Here is a 22108-nt window from a genome sequence, read left to right as displayed (position 1 = left end):
GTCAGTTCTATTCATCTGTGTGAACTGAGAAGTGTATTTCAAAGTTATCTAAGGTTTACTACGTTACATAAAGCAGTTTAAAATTCTGGACATTGTACAGAGCATAGACATAATGTGAACTATAGTGCTCATGTGCAGAAAGCACTTCCATTGATTTAGGGAGGAACACCTCCCCTGCCATGCACTGCTTAAAGGGGACAATTTAATGTCCCTGACACCCCACAAAAGAACAATGCATATTAAAGTACTTTCTCAGTAATATGTATTCTTCAAAACAGAAAAATAAATAAAACGCTTACCTGAGCTACAAGCTGCAGCCCTACTGTTGTCCTCCTTCTCCACCTCCGTGGTCCGATGATTCTTCAGGCAGCCAATCAGTGACAGGGAAGCGTTATATAGAGTTGCAAGAAAAACTATGCAAAACCTTTGGAATTACAGGGATTAGTTGGCCATTAAATTTGATCTGATCTTCAAAAAAGTCACATCAATAGACAATCACAGTCTGTTTCAACTAATAATGCACAAAGAATTATATAATTTCAGGTGTTTGTTGAACACTGCATGGAAACATTCACAGTGCAGAGTGGGAAAAGTATTTGAACCACTAGGCTAATGACTTCTTCAGAAGCTAATTGGAGTCAAGAGTTCGCTAACCTGGAGGCCAATCAATAAGATGAGAGTGGAAGTGTTGGTCAGAGCTGCCCTGCCTCTAAAAAACACAAAGTTTAAGCTTCCTATGCTTCCTATGCACATCAACAATTCTAGAGTATCATCTACAGAAATATCATGTTAACATTTCTATTGACGAATCTACCATAAAACAATGGAAGAAGCCACTGCTGTACAAAAAACACATTGCTGAATGAAGTTCCTACTGTATGGTGGAAGAGACATCATGGCTTGGGGCTGCTTTGCTACCTGTAAACCTTGCTATTATCAACAGATAAATGAGATGAGACCTCTATAAGGCCATCTGTCTGCTAATTGAAGCTCAACAAAAGTTGGGTGGATCAAACAGAACAATGCCACAAAGCACAGGATTAGATTAACAGAATGGTTTCCACAGGAGAAAACTTATTTTCTAGAGTGGGCCATGTAGAGTAATGGCCTCAAACTGATATACTGTAGATGCTGTAGCATGATCTCAGAATAGTGTTTCATACTAGATCCTCCTGTCTTAACAGCAGAAAAGGTTTGGTTGCTGCTAATTGGTTAATGCCAGATGAGGCCCCTGCAGACTACCAATAGAGGCGCCCGCATGGCCCTTTAACTCCTGACGGCGCAACTTGGCCTGGGGCATGGTCTCCCCACTCCAAGAGTTAAAGGTCCGTACAAGCAACTCTATTGGTCGTTCGTATGGACCTTTAACTCTTGGAGCGGGGAGACCAGTGGTAGTTGCGGCACCAGGGCTTTAAAAGTCTGTACGAGCGACTCTATCGGTCGCCAGCAGGGGGCTCGTCTGCCATCAACCAATGAAGTACAGGTGCACTTCATTGGTTGATGGCGGAGGCCCCTGCCGGTGACCAATAGAGTTGTTTGTACGGACATTAAATATCCTGGCGCCAAAGCTGCTGCGTAGTGCCTACCGCGTTAACCCCGTGTTAACCTCTTCTACAAAAAACGTCAAAAAACATAGTGGGCACACAAAGCAGTTTATACTGCTACAAAAAACCACTATGTAGGAGGTGAGAGTAGGTTCTCACCCTATTGAGAGTGTGCCTTGACGTGGCGGGTGAGCTTAATTATGCTTTGGCCAATTCATATAACCAAAACCTCTCATTTATATTATGTTTATATATTTGTTGCCAACTTTATTAGGGTGAGAAGCGCAGACAGTATTTTGTTTTTTGTATACATTGTACAGCCAACACACTGTATTTGCAGCATGCTCACACTGTTTGGTAGGCCTCATATTATACATTTGTATTATTTGAGCCTGAGACTAGCTTAGCGCACCGACATTTTTTCTTTTCCCTGTTTGCACATATTTGAGGTTGTTGGCTCCTCATTAGTCTGGTTGCAGCTTGCTGTCCAGGGGTTAAATGGGAGGAGGTTTAATTGCACCTCCCCCAACACATTAATTTGGTTTTGGTAGCAGTATAAACTGCTTTGTGTGCCCACTATGTAGGAGGTGAGAGTAGGTTCTCACCCTATTGAGAGTGTGCCTTGACGTGGCGGGTGAGCTTAATTATGCTTTGGCCAATTCATATAACCAAAACCTCTCATTTATATTATGTTTATATATTTGTTGCCAACTTTATTAGGGTGAGAAGCGCAGACAGTATTTTGTTTTTTGTATACATTGTACAGCCAACACACATAATATAACATACAATAAATTAAAAAGATCACTGTCTTAAATTAATGGTACATGTAAAAATAGAAATTAAACAAGAAAAGCCATAAGGTTTGTTACTTTTAGGTTGAATACATCACAGTAAGTTTTTCAGACTCTGATCAGTCATCCCTATAGAATAAGATACTGTTTCTGGACCATTTTCTCTACATTAGATAAATGTAGGATTGAGACGACTGGGTAATTGTGTGCAGATGGTCACAGTCTTGTAAACAGACATTTTTTCTGACAACACATTACTAGGAAATATTAGTTGTGCACTATGCACTGGATGTCCAATATCTGTGAATTAAAAACCTTGTACTGTCCAGAAAATATTTTGGGACGAAACATAAAATACAACTAAAGCCAGCAATTCAGGTGGGAAACAGCAATATCTCATGTTTGTTTTGGGTTTTTTTAGCTTCATATGGTGGTAATGAGTCAATTAACAAGTATATGTGTTTTTGAGATGCCTTTAGTAATACATAGGCTTACTCCATCATTATGAGAACATTTGCTTAGCTATAAAGGGAAATGCAAACTCTATAATACCGTGGAGCATTTTGGGCGTTTGAATTAAATAATAATAAAATACATAGGAAGAGAAAACTAAAGAGAGAAAAATAAGAATATGAATAAAGAAATTAAGTGGAAAATATGAACTAAATTGGCTAAACCAATCATATTGTGTGCCATATTGATCTAAGTATAAATTACAGAGGGACTCAGCACCCACAGTGGTTTGTCCCCTATACTAAACCAGGGCTACGGCCTCACCGCCCGTATGACTGTCCTATAGACATTCTTCCTGGTACTATACCTCCTAGAGGACGCACGTATCCTTTGTCCTTACCGGAATCCAAAGCATTGGAAGAATATATAAAAGATAACCTTAGGAGGGGGTTCATTCGGAAATCCAACTCACCAGCGGGGGCAGGATTCTTCTTTATTGCTAAAAAAGATGGAGGCCTGAGACCCTGCATTGATTAGAGAGGTCTTAACCGTATTACCATTAAGAACAAATATCCGTTGCCGCTCATTCCTGAATTGTTCGATCGTCTCCGGGGGTCCACTGTTTTCACCAAATTAGATCTCAGGGAGGCCTATAACCTGATTCGTATTCGTGAGGGGCATGAGTGGAAAACTGCATTCAATACACGTATGGGGCACTATGAATACACCGTTATGCCTTTTGGGTTATGCAATGCCCCAGCAGTCTTTCAGCAATTTATTAATGATATCTTCCGGGACATCACGTTACAATTTGTCATCGTACATTCGGATGACATCTTGATTCACTCTTCTGATTTACAATATCATCGAAAGCATGTCCGTATCGTATTACAGCGGTTTCGTCAGAATCAACTTTATGCTAAATTGGAGAAATGTGTATTCGAAGTTCCCAGAGTCTCCTTTTTAGGCTTTATAATTTCGGCATCTGGATTTGAGATGGATCCCAAGAAACTTTCGGCAATCTCGGATTGGCCCCAACCCCAGGCTTTAAAGCCCCTTCAAAGGTTTCTTGGGTTTGCCAATTATTACAGAAAATTCATTTGTGACTTCTCCAAGATTGTGGCTCCACTCACTAGCTTGACTAAGAAGGGTGTGGACTGTAAACATTGGTTGGAAGATGCTGTACAGGCTTTTGATCAATTAAAACATGCCTTCACCACAGCTCTTGAGACACCCTGATGTATCTAAACCGTTCATTATTGAAGTTGATGCCCCTGAGGTAGGGGTTGGAGCAGTGCTTTCCCAAAGAAGGGAGTTTAACGAGAATATTTCTCTAAAAAATTCTCTCCCGCGGAAATCAATTATGATGTGGGCAATCGTGAACTTTTGGGCATAATCATGGCCTTACAAGAGTGGAGGCATTTATTAGAGGGTGCCAGGAATCCCATCGCCATTTTGACCGACCATAAAAACTTAGAATATCTCAGCACAGCCAAAAGACTTAACCCTCAGCAAGCTAGATGGTCTCTATTCCTCTCTAGATTCCAATTTATAATATCTTACCGTCCGGGTTCCAAGAACATTAAAGCTGATGCTCTTTTTAGCCAGTTCATTTATAACTCTGATAGTAAGCCTTCTCTGGAACCTATGATTGCACCCTCTCAAATTGTGGCATCAGTTATCACTCAGCTATCCTTGCCTATGGTATCTCGGATTCTCAAAGCCCAAGAAAGAGCCCTGGTTCACAGTAAATGGCCTATGGACACTTTGTTTGTTCCCGTATCAGAAGGGGATAATGTTTTAGCCTGGGCGCACGCATCTAAATCTTCAGGACATCCCTGTGCTCGTCTTACTCAGGAGTTAATAGGGAGACGTTTTTGGTGGCCTACCTTGGTGGAGGATTGTAAGGATTTTGTTGCTTCGTGTATTCCCTGTGCCCAGTGGCGTCGCTACAGGGGTGCAAGGGGGGGCAATTGCCCCCACTAGGTTAATCCTTACCCCCCTGTTGGCCCCCTGCCGAATTCTGAAAAAAGTCGCAATGCGACTTTAAATCCCGTCTTTTTTTTAAAAAATTTTTTAATGCGGAGGAGAGAGAGGGGCGCCTAGCCTAGTGTCTGGGTGTCGGTGTGACAGAGCCTGTCCTGGTGTGTGTGTGTCTGTGTGGCAGAGCCTGTCCTGGTGTGTGTGTTCAGTTGTCAGTGTGTCAGAGCCTGTCCTGGTGTGTGTGTTTGGGTGTCAGTGCGTCAGAGCCTGTCCTGGTGTGTGTGTCTGGGTGTCGGTGTGACAGAGCCTGTGTTGGTGTGTGTGTTTGGTCATCTGTTTCCTGGCACTTAACTTATAGTAGGAATTATTTAATTTATATTTATCCAGAGATAAAATGCCCTCCTGAAGTTGTAGTGACTTCAGGTTACAAAACGTTACAAGGCCCTGAAATCATTTAGTGGAAAAGTTATTTATTGTGTTATAATATTTATTTCAAGGATTGGTCGCACTCAATTGTGGCTTCAGGCTTCCCATGTTGAATGATCAACTATTATTTTAGCCCAATAACAAAAGTATAATTCCATAGCACATTACTTTTGGAAATTATTAATGCCCCCCCAGTTTGACTGTGGTATCTTGTGTGCCCCCCTATATATTGTTTCTAGAGTCGCCACTGCCTGTGCCACTGCCAAAAGTCTTCATTCTAAACCTGCAGGTCTGCTTCAGCCTCTACCGGTCCCTTCTCGCCCTTGGTTTAATTTAGCAATGGATTTCATTGTAGAACACCCCATGTCTCAAGGGAACACTGTGATTTTGGTTATTACCGATCGTTTCTCTAAAATGGCTCATTTCGTTCCCCTTCCTAAATTTCCATTTTCGTTAAAGAAATAATTCGGCTTCATGGTCTTCCACAACAAATCGTCTCCGATAGGGGAGTTCAATTCACTGCTATGTTTTTTATGGAAAACATTCTGTAAATCCCTTAATATCTCTCTAGCTTTTTCCTCCGTATACCACCCGCAAACTATCTCGGAAAGAACCAATCAATCACTTGAGTAGTTTCTTCGGGTATTCATTAATGATCACCAAGATAACTGGACACAACTTTTGCCTTGGGAGGAATTTGCGAGGAATAAATCTTGTCATGAGGCCTCTAAATTGTCCCCATTCTTTTGTAATTATGGATATCACCCTACTATGTTGCCACACACTTTCACACCGACTCAAGTGCCTGCAGTGGATCATTACATATCTCAATGACCTGCCCTTTGGGACTCTGTCCAACAATCCCTATCCAGGGCGGCTAATATGTATAGGCATCAAGCTAATCGGCATCGCAGGTTAGGTCCATCTTACTCAAAAGGGGATAGAGCGTGGTTGTCGACTAGAAATTTCAAACTTAAAGTCCCTTCGATAAAACCGTATTTCTCGTGAAATTAACCCTGTCATATATGAATTGCTCCTCCCTTCTTCTCTTAGAGTGCCTAGGACCTTTCATGTCTCCTTACTTAAACCTCTCATATGTAATAAATTTACCAAATATACCCCGGGCCCCAAATCCATTTTTATTGATTCCCAAGAGGAATATGAAATCCAGTCCATCCTAGACTCCAAGAAAATACGTAATTCGGTTCGTTATCTTGTTCATTGGAAGGGGTATGGCCCGGAGGAACGATCTTGGATCCATTCTAGAGACCTTCATGCTCCCGCATTGCTTAGGAGATTCCATAAGAAATTTCCTAATAAACCTGGCCTTTTTCAGCCTACGGCCGGCCCTCGAGAGGGGGGTACTGTCACAGTCCCAGATCCCGGCCGGCACAGGCAAGCTGTTGCCCGTGTGCGGCGAACATCGGGATCCCGGGCTGTATCCTCGGGTCCCGGCAGACACAGGCAGGCTGATGTACTGGCTTCCTCTGTGCAGTACAGAAGACCCTCCCACAGGTAAGTAGCAGGGGGGGGATTCCTACGGCCATGGGGGGGATTTCTTAATTATCGGTCCCCCCCGCATGAGTTACTGGGGGGATCTGTCCCCCCCGGTTCCTACGCCCATGCCAGATACCAGGGCTGAACTTCAAGTGAAAAGTAGCCCTGGCACTTTGAGGTCAGCGGTCTCTAAATGATGTGCATGCAGCCTCCAGCTGCGGCCAAGTACAGTATATCCAGCCAGCAGCCGCACACCAAAGGACTAGATATTTAAACTTACAAATGGAACGCCATTTGCCACCAGCCCACCAGGTATTTTCTGGTCTGCCACGTACATTCTTATTCTAAAGAAACCAAGACTTTGTGGCAAAATGGTAATAGCTGGGATAGTCAGATGTGCTCACTGCTGCATGAGTTAACAAATGGACATTAGCCATTATGCAACATCCTATATGTGAGATTTCTACTTTTATGATAGCTAAGCCCTATGTAAAAGAACATAATTTTTACAGAAGGCAATAATGACCCTTTGCCTGACACAGTTAACACTGATATTTTTCAGAGCGGTCATTATAAACGATAATTAAAATGGGACACCCAGGCGTGAGAACACAAGTAATATATAGTTTATTGAAACCAATAAACATTTTTCTAGAGCTATGAAAACGCTGCTTTCCAAAACAAACACATCATAAGGACAACAAGCAAATACCTCATTTCAACAGAGCTGCCAGCATTAAAATCAGTGTAACTTTATCCGCCGCCACAAAATTATGTACCAAAGAGCCTCACTGTAAGAGGTGTTCAGCAATACAACAAAGCATCCTAAAACAGCCACATAAAACCACCAGCACAGGCAAATGTGTGATTTATTGAACTTTAATACTCAGGGAACAGATTGTTTTGGTATATGTCCAAGCTATTCCCTCAGGTTGCATGTATTGACCACACAGCTAGACATTAAAACTTTAGGATTTATTTAGAAGATTTGGTTTTGTAATAGTCCGTCTCTGGCCTTATTCAGCACTCATATTAGCATTTGCGTGTTTTATTACAAAGGCCCATCTTAATAGGCACTTAAGAGACTCAGTGCACAACCAACGTGACCAGTGACTATGGGAATCCTATTGAGTGCACCAGTCTTTATGCAGGAAAAAATATTAGAGACCTAGGGAGACACGTATGCCCATGAATGATAAAAATATATTATCAATTATTACTATGCATACTATTGATCTTAAAAGACCTACGTTAATCATAATATCCAGTATTGGTCTTTCATAGATTTCTGTTCTTCACTTTTTTATTATTGTACAGAAATGTGATAATGTTGTAGAGGCTTTCTTTGTGATGTGCTTATGTAACACTATTGTACATTCATCTTAATGTATACATGTATCCACTCACAGTGAGGCCATGGTCATAAGCATGCATTAGTCTGTGTGTATATATACTGTATGGACAAAAGTTTTGGGACATCTGACCATTACAGGGACTTGGATGACATTGCATTCTAAATACATAGAATTTACATAGTCCACTCTTCTGGGAAGGCTTTCCATAAGACTTTGGAGTGTTTCTGTGGGAATTTTCACACAATCATCCAGTAGAGCATTTGTGAGCTCAGACACTGATGTTGGACGAAAATGTCTGGCTCGCAATCTCCGTTCATCCCAAAGGTGTTCAACGGGGTAGAGGTCAGGGCTCTGTGCGGGTCAGTCAAGTTCTTCCACACCAAAATCATCCAACCATGTCTCATTGTACCTTGTATTGAGATTTTTCTAAATGCACATTTTTAATGGGGACAAAATCATATTTAAAATGATCTTGCAAATTACCATTTAAAAAAATAAATAAAGCTTGCTTTGTATTTGTTATTTTAATAAACATTAGCATACTCATACTGAATGGTATCTTCCGACTCACCATGATAGAGAAACAGATACAATACCAAGATGCAGACCAACATGTACAAATTGCTGCAATGCATTCATACTCTTTTACCTTTAGCATCACTTTGATCTACATTGACACAGGCTAACCAAAGATTAATGTGAATGTTTATTTTGGAAAAGTTTATATGATGCAATTTATTCTTAAAATGATTTATGAACTCATTTAAATCTGCATTGGTGACTTGATGCCTTATCAATTCATTGATTATTGTGATTTTATTTGTGTTTATGTTTTTTTGTAAATTGCTGAGCGTCTGCCATTCTAGAAGAGAATTTGGGACAAATGATTATGGGCTAGTATAATTATTGAATAATAATGAAATATTAGCATACTCTAATGATTATGTTTAATGTTTAACCAATTCACCTATCAATATCAGTAATTTACTACCTGTTTAAAAGTGTTTAGGATAATTACACATTCATTTCAGAGGTCAAAATTCTAAATATAATTATATCAAGTGTAACATATATAAAATGTTAAGCATTCCTCAGTTTCATTTGTGTCACTAAATATATTTAACTGGAATTCAATTTTTTTTTCTAATCATATATCAAGATTTTACTATCAAACACCCATCATTTGGTCAACATATTTACAGTAGTATTATAATACCGCTAGCTTTTGTGACAATCTATACAAATGTAATTACACAAATACTGGGTTTATTCTTTAAAGGGAGAGCTGTCAAGAAAGTTGTTTTTAAATTATGAAGGGCTAACCACAGTCTTGTATACTGTTTATTAAAATCAGTAAGATTTCCTCAGTCTGCTCACCCATTGAATTATTCATTAAACAGGGCCAGCTCAGCCCTTCAAACTGGACAAACTTGCTAGTGTTGGCCCTTTGTAATGAATAGTGAACTTAACACCAGAACTCTCCTGTGACTCTCCCAGGATTAAAAGGCAGTGTTAGTCACAGGAGAGTCTAAAATTTTAGCTACCTAATGACATCAACATAGGAAAAAATCTCCTTCAGCATTTCAGACTAGACTTACCTCACAAGAGGTCTGTAGAACTGCAATGTGGACCCATTTTTAGACTTCAGGAGACCCCAAGGGATTTCAATAGGAACTACAGAAAAGGTGTAGTACAGCACACATGTATTATGGGGCTTTACTCCAGATCTCTAGACTAGCAGTACCCCTGGTTGCTGGGCAGTTATCACGGGAAAACACCAGGCTCTCACGCTCTCAGCATTATTTCTCACGGCTGTTAAATTATGTTGTTGCTAATGCGGGGCCTTCCAGGAGTGAGAGCAGATCAGCCAATAATGGACAGTACTTAAATGACCTGTCCACTGGTAAAGCCCCTCTCAGGACTCTCTTGGGTTCTCCTCAAGTATAACGATTGGGTCCAAATTTTGTTCTTGCTCACTGTGCCTAGAGGGATACCAAAGCATACATCCGGTGGTTATCGGTTCCAGTTCTACAGACCTCTTGTGGATGAGTCTAGTCTTAAATGCTGAATGGGATTTTCTTCATAACTATTGATCTCAATTTTGAGACTCCACAGAATTAACACTCCCCATTCATCCTGGGAGAGTTGCTGTCAACTTTCAATTGAGTTAGCTTCACCTTCTTGATGGATTACTAAACATCTGTTGGAAGGACAATTTGCAAGAGACTTCTGGTTTTTACTTCTCTCACAACGCTAGCACGCTTCCCTAGCTTCAAGGGCTGAGTTTGCCCTGCATAATGAATAATTCAATATGTGAGGTATACAGGACCCATCAAGCAGAAGCTACCTGGGATTGGCCCTTTGTAATGTTAAAGCAACTTTCTTGACATGGCTTTTCCTCTCCCTCAGTTCTCCCACTCTCACAGATTTCTTACAGCACATACTCTCCCTATCATCATTACTTTCTCAAAGCTTTCCCTATCCCTCATATGAGAGCTAAAGTAGAGGGAGAGGTTTGAGAGCAGGGGAAAGTCAGATGAGTATGATATATATTTATACCAAAATGAGAGTGGGAGCAACTCAGATTTTAGCTCTCTTGTGCCATTACAGAAGAAAAATCTCCATCTACATATCAGTCTAATCCCGAACAAAAGGGCAGCCCAGAACTGAAATGAGAGGCAAATTTCCTCTGCATGAAGGAACCAACAACCCCAAATGTACCTTTTGCCTTTCATTGGCCTCGACCGTTTGGTACAGTTGGTATCCCTCCATGCCTGAAATATATTTGGCAGCGGATGTTGAAGATGGGTATAATGGACCCTCACTTATATTTTTTTTTTGTAAATTTAGCAGGGGGAGTTATTTAGAAAGTTACAGAAGAGAATATGTGAGTTCACATTGAACTTGCATGCCCTTTCCTGTAATTCACACAGTTTAAAGTCACACTCATATACCCTTACAAACAACTCACAAATTATTCAATCTGTTTTTTTGCAAGGGTTAGCATGAGAGAGCACATGACTGGAGTCAAGTATGGTCAGTCATGTTAACCCTTAACTTGACTGACCATTTAATATTATTATTTATTGTTTTATATAGCGCCATCAAATTCCGTAGAGCTGTACAATGGGTAGACAGGACATAACAAGTAGTATGTAACCTAACAGGTGAGGAGGGCCCTGCTCAAACGAGTTTACAATCTAGAGGGATTTGACTTGTTAGTGGATGGACCCAACTGATAAATGTTTACTACTACGAATCTTGTGTTTCTAGTAGACCTGAAAGAAAGGTATACAATAACAATGCCTAATAAAATTCCTTGTTAATGTGATGTGAGGTAGGATTTGTAAGGCAACATCTCAAATTAAGGTAGGCTTTTATAAGACAGACCTAGTTTAAGCATACTGCTTTAGGGAAAAAGTCACAATGTTTTGTAGAACAGCTTTCAGTTGTATTAAAAAAAATTGAAATGAAAATTGTACCTGTGGTTTTTTAGCAAGATGTACTTTTAAAGCCTGGAATAAAAAAATTATAAAGAAAACGCTGTACTCAGTCTGCCAAAATTCTTTAATAGACATCAAAAACTCAAATATCTTAACTCTGAAACATATATAAATTCAACCGAAGACTGTTCTAAAATGCTGTTACATGTAGGAATGTGTATTTTAGTTTAAATGCTGTTAAATGAAGCTAGATACATCCTTCTAATAAACTGTAGAGATTTAGGTGAATTTTGCCCTTCAAATCATCAAATTATTTTTCTGCAGTAATAAAACCGTTAGATTCATTTTTAACCTTAAATTACGACAAGGTCCCGAAATTCACTCCTGCGTAAAACACATTTAAGCTAAACTATATACACCAGACAAATGGCGGGATAAAGCATTGTATAAACATATAGCATTTTATACCATGTTGTTTTACTATGATGATTTATGATCATTTCGTTGTGCAGTTCTCAGACTAGGACATAAAAGATCTGGGGCTCTTTACTGTTTATCCAAGCTAAATCCTCTGTTTGTTCTGTATAAGCGGCCTTGATTCCTTAATTTATTATAGACTTGGACTGCAGACGTAATGCTTAGGCAATAGAGAAATTTGATACTTTAACTGACAAAGCAGTTATGGACAAATCTGAGAAGAGCCACAGTAATCTTGCAAAGCCCAGGCTGCATTATTTTATCCTTAGAGAGACTTTGCAGTCAGTTAGTGAAGAGAGTGGAACTATTTTTAGTATGTTTGCTTGCCTTTTCAACCCAGTCATAGCGGGGCCTATACATAAACACCGCAGTGGCTTGTCCTTTCTATGTACCACTATAGCAAATGGGCTTTTGATTATCGCACTTCTACCGCAAAGTTTTGGGCCTCTGCTTTGAGGCAGAAAAAAAATACATAGCAGGACAATTTTGACTAAATATTTCAAATCGAAGAGCTCATAAAGACAAGTGGTTCATTGCCAATTAAAAGAGATCTGTCTACTTCAGTTCCATTTTTACTTGCATTAAAGGAGAAGAAAAAAAAGAGCGGTAAAGTAAAGCAGCTTAGGAGGGAAATATGGTTTTTTTAATTGTCATTTTAAGCTTTATATATCCATTTTAGGTATTTTAATAGATGATCATAGGATATTTTGACGTCATAATTCATTGTCACTTGTCAAAATGGAGAAAAGGGTTTGCCCAAAGTGCTGCATGAAACTAAAATGTGTAATAGATGTGGTTTAACAAATTGTGAGAGAACTTTTAAATGTTGCTGTTTTGCTATTACACTCATACAGCTTATCTCATGTAAATCTAATTTTTGTTTAAGGGATTAAGGCGTGTATACATAATTAGGTGAGAAGAAATGAGCCCTGGCTAACCCATGAGTATTACCCATACTTACTTAACCATAGGGGGTGTGTTGTGTTTTTTAATGGAACATTTCTGTTATTATAATACACAGCACCAAAAATATTATAATTTGTTCTGTAGTCCAACTTTCTGTAGAACCAAGCATTTTAATGTCAGTGGCTCCAATGTAGGCCACCTATTGTTTTCCAACAGTGAAGACAATATAATCTGCTCACCACTTTAAACACTGGTCCTTTCTAATTTAGTTTCGGGGCAACTTCCACATAGAAGACGTAGGAGCTTGTCTAGATCATTCAGCAGGTTTGTTCCTGTGTTGGAGGTAAAAGAAAATATTGTGATGTTGAAACATAGTTTGTCTAAGAAACTAGCTGTATGCTTGGCCCTTTTTTCTTTACTAGACCTTTTGTTTCTTTTTTTCTTACTTTATATGTTCCCTAATCATTCTGTTACTCTCTCTCTAAAGCTCATTTGTGGGAGAGGTGATATAGTAGCCCATGTACATATGCAGCATTCTACATAATCGTATGATACTCCGACTAAACCAAAGATATCATGTGTTACAAAAAAAAAATGGCAACAGAGCTGTCCCATATTTATGAAACAAACACATCTCATAGTAATGCATGTTGTGTCTGACATTAAAACAATACATACATAGTAAGACATTTGTTCCAAAATGTTACAATTCAAATCAAAATCAGAAGTATTGAATGCTCAATACTTAAAAATGCTTTGATGACTTAGAACACATGTTTAGTAGATAACATCATATCAACTGGAAAATGTAACAGTCTTTCCTAATGTCTTAAAATATTTACAGATGTCTTCAGTATCAATAGATTCCCTTCAATCATTAACTGCACGCAAAAGTGATCTAGCATATCTTCAAGTGCCAATCCTGTGTATTAAATTAAATCCATAATTTATCTAGTTCAGATGGAATAGTACTTGGACAGAGTTGACACAACATTAAAGATTCAATAAAATGTTTAGAAGTTATATTTTTTTGAATATCTAGAAGTTATTATTATTATCCTTTATTTATATAGCGCCAACAGTTTACGCAGCGCTTAATACAATACATAAATTCAAGGGATATGACAAGACAAGAATTGACAGACTAAGACAAACCGATACATTTGGTGGAGAGAGCCCTGCTCGCAAGCTTACAATCTAGAGGGAAAGTTGAGACGTGTTATGTTTTTTTGTATGCAAAATAAAACAAGGGATTTAACAGCGAGTGTCTTAGTCTTCACTGAAGTCAGACTTACATTCATATTGTTTTAATCTCTGTTTATTACATATGAATAATAAGAAAAAGATAATAAAGTTTGTATTGTATACAACAGATGAGGTACACACTAAAAGCATGTTTCAACACATCTTCATGGTATAGGCGACCCTTTCCCTGTGTTGTTGCAGTGTAATAACAAAATAAAAGATAACATAAAACCTCTGAGCGCCAGGGCGATAGAGAGTATCGCAAGTACATCTCATCTGAAGGGTCTAAGAACTTGTTCAGTCAGAAGTCTGAGGTCTTTATATTGTCCTAACAAAATTCTTGCAAGCATTTGAAGAGATTGTCCCCAACTAAACCACTGAAGACCCACCTTGGCTCCACTACCTCTAGCAGTATGCACCAGCTCCTCCATCTCCTGAATGGACTCCAATTTCCAAACCCAATCACCAAATGAGGGAGGAACTATTGATCTCCAGCGTATAGGTATTAATGTTTTGGCATCATTGAGAAAATGTACTGTCAAGGATGCCTTATAGGATGACATATTCCTCTGGGTCTGATTCATCAAGACAGTGGCTGGGTCCGCCTGGACCTTTTCGTCATCTTCTAATGTGTGTGTGAAACGTGAACTGATAGGACTCTGTACCACAATTTATGTAATTTATAGGAGATTAATTGTACCCTACTGCTAATAGAACAATAGATAATAAGTGCTACTGTCTTTTTCCATGCTGTGGTGTAAATTGAGCCAATGTATTCATAAAAAAACATGAATTAAAATCTTATTGTATGTTTGTCCTCATTTTACCCCTTAAAAAGACCTTAATCAGTCCTTGGTATTGTCGTTCAGGATTCAGGATAGCTTTATGCCTATCCCATGTATGTTTAAATTCCCTCACAGGATTAGCCTCTACCACTTGCTATGAAAGTCTGTTCAATTGATCTACCATCCTCTCTGTAAAATATAGCAGATATAATATTCTTTCCAAAATGCTAGACTCTTTAGTCGTAATGATCTAAAGCAACACAACGTATCTCCTTAATGCTATTCTTCTACGTTTTGGAATGGGTCCCAGCAGATTGTCATCCTTTGAGCAGTGTTCTTGTGAGGATATGCATGCTACAAATAAGATCAAGACGTTCAAGCTAAAATGCATCAGAGAGAAGCTCTGGGATTACTGTACTATAAACATATGTCTGTATCCACATAACCTCTGGAAATACCAACAGTTTCTGCAGACTGGGGCCAATTCACAAAGGTACATCTCGGTATACTCACATCATGTTATGGATTACACTGAAGTCTTGGGGAACAGTTTCAAACATAAGAAAACCATGTGTTCATCCAGCTCTGTTTATGGAGTATCTTCTTATTTCTATATTCTTTGAAGCAACTGTATTTTAGTATTAGTATAAATTATGCAACTGCACAGACAGCTCCCAAGATTCTCAACTATCTGTTTTTGCTAGGCGATTGTTGGTCGGTAGATGTTTAGAAACATCTGGGGACCAAATGTTGTCCCTTGGGATCCACTGACTATGCAGGTGCATCTGCCAGAACCCATGCGAATCTTATCTACTATGTAAGGAAATCCTTAAAGACAGTGGTGCCTTTAAAAGTTATCTTGACACTAGGAATTATCATTATTGTGGGTTTACTTTACGGTATACTTTTGGTGAAGAACGGCCATTGAGCTACAGGTTGCTTTTGTATAATTTATTTAGTTGAAATGACAACTTGACAAATCCAAAGTGAAGTGAAAGAACCATGAAAAGTGTTCATTCACAGATGAGAGGTTTTGGATAAGCAAAAATGATCAACTGCCAAGGTGAGAAGATAGAAAGAGGAGCTCTGCGCATTAAAAATGAAAAACACTCTGCAAATTGCAATAGAGATGTCCTAAGTGAACATGGGCAGATTTGTTCCACATAGATTAGAAAAAAACAAACAAAAAAACAAAACCAGTCAACCCTCTTGTATACATAAATCTACAAGTGACACTTTGAGTGTAAGAGTCCGATATTATATAAGATTTCTTGCCTCTACAGGTATCTAAAAGCCTGCAGCAATGAAAATGGAGAAAACATCTCACACATAGGTTTGGTTTCCTCTATTTGGGTTGGGGAAGGGCTGGCAAGGGGGCAGAAGGAATTGCCCCTTGGGCTGCCCTATTTTCAGCTCTCATTTGGACCGGTGCTTCCTATATAGTCCCTTCTGTTGAATGTGTGCAGAATAGTGTCGACTAAGCACTATAGTCTGCTAAATGGAACAGTACAATAGCAGGAACTGCATATAGCGTTAACACTCTAGTGTTAAGTTTTATATTATACATGATTACCACTGCGCCACTTAAAACTGTAAATGGTAGATCATATAATGAAATATATCTCTTGACTGTTCCTCATGAAATGTATGATGCACATAAGTTATGCTGCTAGTGGGCTTTTATCTCAAACAATTAGAGCCTGCCCCATCCCCACAAATAAACTCCCACTTAACCTCCTCTCTCCAACAAAGTCTACCCCACAAATCGGCCATGTACATTGAGCATTATTTTGCAAATATAGTGTATATATATATATATATGACAGAAATATATATATATATTTATATATATATAGTAATGAACTGTTGTGTTTCTAAGACTACATAAACAAAAAATCAAGACGGACCAGTATCCCAAATAGAAACCTGCAGGTATCTTCAAGTGGCCTTAACGATGCAGACAGAAAATCTGCTCAAAAATGTACAAAATGATCACTGACAGAGACCAGTTAACATATACTATATTCATAAAGCAGTGGTTGGAGAAGTCCGCTTCAGTGGAACTAAATGTGGAGGTAAACATAAATCTCTTACCTCGATGTAAGGTAAGATGTCTAGTGTTTTCCACCCTGTTCTTAAGAAATCCATCATTAAAGGCTGAAATCAATTGTGTACTATTGTTGTTCATTCAGTGTGGCATATATTTTATTGATATTTCAACTTTTGTGGATTCGATTAGAGTTGATGATGGGGAAAAAAAACTATTTTTTTTTTAATTTGTGAAAAAATGACTCTTATGTATACTTTTTACTATTTTCATGAAGAAATTATATTGTCCATAGAGATAGGTTCTATTGAACCACTACAATATATTTTTTAATCATATTGTTAAGTTGCAGAGAATTCTAAAAACTGTTAATAAATTACACTTATGCAGCCCTAGATTTTTCATTGGAAATCAATTTGAGCTTTTGTGAAAAATCCAACAAAATCATATAATTTAAAATAATATAAAAAAAAAAAGCTGACTTAAACCAGGCCCTTATGAATTACAATAATGCTTAAAGCAACAGGTGACAATCATGAAGAAAACTTCAAATGTACATTTGTTTTACAAATTTATTTTCTCTCGCTTTAATCTGAAGATGACAGCATTATTTCAACAAGTTTAATAAAACTAGACGCAGTTTTACTCCCTTTGATACCAGCTCATTTTCCTTCACCGGCATGTTTGGCATTAAATGTTGGCTCAAGATCTCAAACACGTTAGCAAAAAAATGGTTTGGACCTTGGAGACGTCTTATCAAAGAACTCACAAGGACATAGAAAGTGTTATATCAAGTTAAACATGGCCAAATATGAAAATGACCTTTAATGGGCTTCAGTGAATAGCAAACATAAATTAAGGTGGTCTGTAAGAATAAAACGTGGAGAGAGATAACGTTTAAATAAAGAAGCAAGCACGTATTTGTATGCTGAATCTTGTGAACAGGGTTTTCTCCACCTAATGTATTGGCTTGTCTTAGTCTGTCCGTTTTAGTCTTGTCATACCCCTTGAATATATGCATTGTAAGAATGGCTGTGTAAATTGTTGGCGCTATATAAATAAAAGATAATAATAATAATAATAGTCAGCTATAAACTGATATGTCATGAAATGTTGGTACTAAAATATATGTTGGTCCCTCCTAAGAGATTTCTGTTTGGTCCCAAAAAAATAAATAACTTTTTTAAAATAGTCTTTTGTTACCAGTAAATGATTGAGCTCTGAAATGATTGCCAATATAGCTAAAAACCTTACTTGGTCAAAAATATTAATGCATCACAAAATGAAGCCTATATCCTTTTACAGATGGATGAAATAAACAGTGATCAAAATGTATTTCTTTATTTTTCTTTTTATGATGTTCTGTAACAGCTTTAGGTTAAAAAACAATTGATTAAAAGAACGAACCAACATTCGAATATGTGATGGAGCACAAAGAAATCTTTGAAAGCATATGTAAATGACTGCTAGATACCTATTTTCATCAGTAAAATAAAAGTCTTCAAAATGTATTGGATTACAAATTACCGTACTAGGGGGATGACCAAGGAGTAACAGCAATTACCCAATTTGCTCAATTATAAGATGGCCCTGATTATAAGACGACCCCCCAAAATTTGAATATTAATGTAGGAAAAAAGAAAAAGCCTGAATATAAGACTACCCTATAGGAAAAAGTTTTACTAGTAAATATGAATTCACATGTAAACTATTTTTCATATTTAATAAAAACTATGATTAAAAAACATGATTTTTCTGTTTTTATTTCCTTTTATTTGCCACTCTACCCCAGTTATGCACATCTGCCCCTCAGATATGCCTTATATGCCACTCTGCCCCCCAGAAATGCCTTATACCTCCTATATTCCACTCTGCCTCCAGAAAATGATTGAAACCCCCCATTCCACTCTCACCCCCCCCCCCCGGTTTACCAGTGCATCCCTTTACTTGTGACCCGCCCTTCAGACTGCCTGGTGTCTAGTGGGGCAGCCGGTGGAGGTCTGTGCGATGCAGACCTCCACTTCTGCTGGCCAGTACTTATGCCGGGGCTTCTATGACTGAGCGCCGGCATCACATGACCTTCCTGATGGCAGCAGCGGAGGTTGTCTGTGCGCACCCCGGTGAATGTTCAGGCTGCCAGAGAGGAGGATTCAGGTCTCCTGCAGCGCTGCGGGGGATCTGGATCTTAGTCTTGTAGTCAGACCTCTATTTGAGGTCTGATTAGAAGACAACATGGAATGTAAAATGAGGGATATTTTTCAGAGTATTTGCTACATACCATTAAGGGATAATGTTTGCTATACTAAAGCCCTATTGGCATCATGTTGAATCTCTATTCTTGCTGTGTAATGGGAGGACTGAATTTATGCCATTAAGCTAAGAGGGCTACATGTATAGGTGTAATTTTGGAAGAGATTAGGTATTAATAGCGAGGGGCTTTAAACATGCATGGATTAGGCATAGAGCTAGTACAAGCATTGAATAGGCTACGAGGTTTTACATCATACAGAAAAAAAATGTGTAGAATGACTCATATCTAAATAAAAAAGTTAATTTTAATGAAATAACCAAGCAACTATTAGTAAGGTTCTTTTGTTTTACATTAATAAGCATAATACAATAAACAATTTCTGTGATAAGATATGTAGGATAATATAATTATAAGTTATTGTCTTTAGCAATAAGGCCTTGTATATAAACTTCTAAACCACAACATAAATAAGAACATAAAATTATGTTAAAATAAGCGTTACTTAATCTCCTCTTGGCCGAGACTGGGTTTATTTAATGACTCCTCCACTTTTCAAACACTGGATTGCAGACAGTTATGTACTAGTAATGCAGTCATAGATTGTACAACATTCATATTGTGTTTTCAGTGCCCAGACAGAGTTTGGCCTCGTATTTCTGGACAAACTCTTGGACGCATTAAATAAGTCTATAGATAGACTGATGCTTACAGACTATTCCAGCTATTGGACAGCTACCAGTTTTTGAACGGTTACAGACATATGTGACAACAAAATTTTTCTCCAGACAATTTAGTTTCAATCGTAGGCTCCCTCTAGACATCTAAATATGAATTAATGTCTACAACCCTAAGTACAAAAGCCCAGTAACCTTGTTGATGATCTTCGTTTTTGCCACCCAAATACTGGTGCTGTTCACAAGCATTTCAAAACGTACATCATAGTAAACATCTGGGATTTCTGTGGGAAATAGTCTTACATTCATGTACAAAAAATTCAGTCCAAATGTGTCAGAAAAAATATTCATTGAATTTCATTCCTGGGAATTTATACAGTTTGGGATGATTCATGTTTTTTTTTTACCTTTTTGTTGATTAAGTGAAGGGGAATCTTTGAAAGGCCTCATACACGATATACTCTTAGCAAACATTTTATCAAACACTGCTGGTTCACAGATATCTTCAGCTGATCAATTTCTGAAATCAATGAACCAATCAGAGCTTATTGTAAAGTACAGCTACTCATACAACTTCTATTTCTAGAAGATCTGTTTTGTGCCATCAGATTAAAGTTTTCAGCACACAAGGTTTCAAAGTGAAATCATTCCACTTCGTTAAATATCATTCTTATACACCTCTGGGGAACAGTTGCACTGTTGGAGGCATGTTGACCAAATGGAAAAGTTTTTGGAAAGTTGTGAATCTTCCCAGGAGTGCCTATCTTTAAGACACTTGGAAAACATGTAATTCATGGCAAATCACACAATACACACAATATAGAAACCAGTGCTCAAGGAGAATATGACTGCTTGTCTGGCGCAATAAAACGGCACCCAAATGCTCCTCAAGAGTTCAAGATTTGTCATTATTGAAGAAACATTAAGTGCTGATTGGTATCAGTGAACCAACACAATTTGTCACCTTCTCTTACCACTCCCCACCGATGTTGTGTGTTTAAGTCTTCCTGCAAGACTTCTGTTCAAAATGGATGCCTCAATACATGGGAAATTAACTGTTAACAGCCAAGGCTTTTGAAATTGACAGCTTCAGTGTAACGGTCTTGGACAGACCCTTCTGTGGTCTCTGATATGAACACCTGTGTGATCAGATACAGTGGTGATTACAGAGAGAAGGAGAACCAGAGTGTCACCCTCTTAAAAAAGGAAGAAAAAATATAAAAGAAAAATACCTCAAATTCATGTCCTTATCACTAAAAATAAAAATAAATAACCCAAAATGATTAAACAAAAATATGTAGTATATAAGCAAGGGCACCAAGAATGACCAAATCACTTTCTGGACCCCTTCGTTTACAGAGAGCTAGGATCCAAGAAAACTTTGGTCAAACCACCCTTGCATAAGCCACAAGGGCTCCGATGCTAGGACACTTCACATCCTAAAAGGTAAATGTTCAGGAAAAAACATGCAAAGCAATGTTTTTACTAGCCTTTTGGGGGAACAATTATTATTATTTATTGTTTTATATAGCATCATCATATTCTGCAGTGCTGTATGGGTGAACATAAGTTGCGTTCTAACAATGTTAGAGAATACAATGAGATTTCTTTTATTTGGCAAAGTTTGGGAACCCATGCTTTTAGACAAAACAATGTCATGGCATTCACCACCTTTAAATATGCATCATTAAAAATCTGGCTCCCAAACAAACAAGCGCTTTCATTGAAAGGACCCTATAAAAATAAATATTGAGCTGGTATTCTTATAGAGAAGACTTACTATGGGAATAATGATACTTATTAGCTTTGGATACATGGCACTTAATACATGTAGCACACAAGAAATACAACAGGAAAAAAGTTAGCATAAATAAAATAATTTGAGTGACTTGATGGTCGGAAAGGGGCTAATCCTGACACAACTGAACAAGAATTACCAAAATAAAAAACTGTAGTTTGGGGTAGCCGTATTAGTCCAAACAGACTTGCTTGGTCAGAAATGCTTTTGACTTGATAAAGGGAGGACTCCCGAAAGCTCGTCTATTATTTTAAATACTGTTAGTCCAATAAAAAAGGTATTACAAGATTCTGCAACATTCTGTTTTTTTGCATTCAAAATAAAAAAGTTACTTTTATTTATTTCTTTAAAAATAATAAAATTTAAGATAATAAGAGTACTGAATGAGTATTTTACAAACGTCACCCAAGGTACAAAAAAATAAATAATG

This window comes from Sceloporus occidentalis, unplaced genomic scaffold (assembly GCF_023333645.1).
Source record: "Sceloporus occidentalis isolate IW3139 unplaced genomic scaffold, rSceOcc1.0.p SCAF_16, whole genome shotgun sequence".
Lineage (NCBI taxonomy): Eukaryota > Metazoa > Chordata > Lepidosauria > Squamata > Phrynosomatidae > Sceloporus > Sceloporus occidentalis.
The sequence above is the reverse complement of the archived record's forward strand: the minus strand, read 5'-3'. Positions refer to the sequence as shown.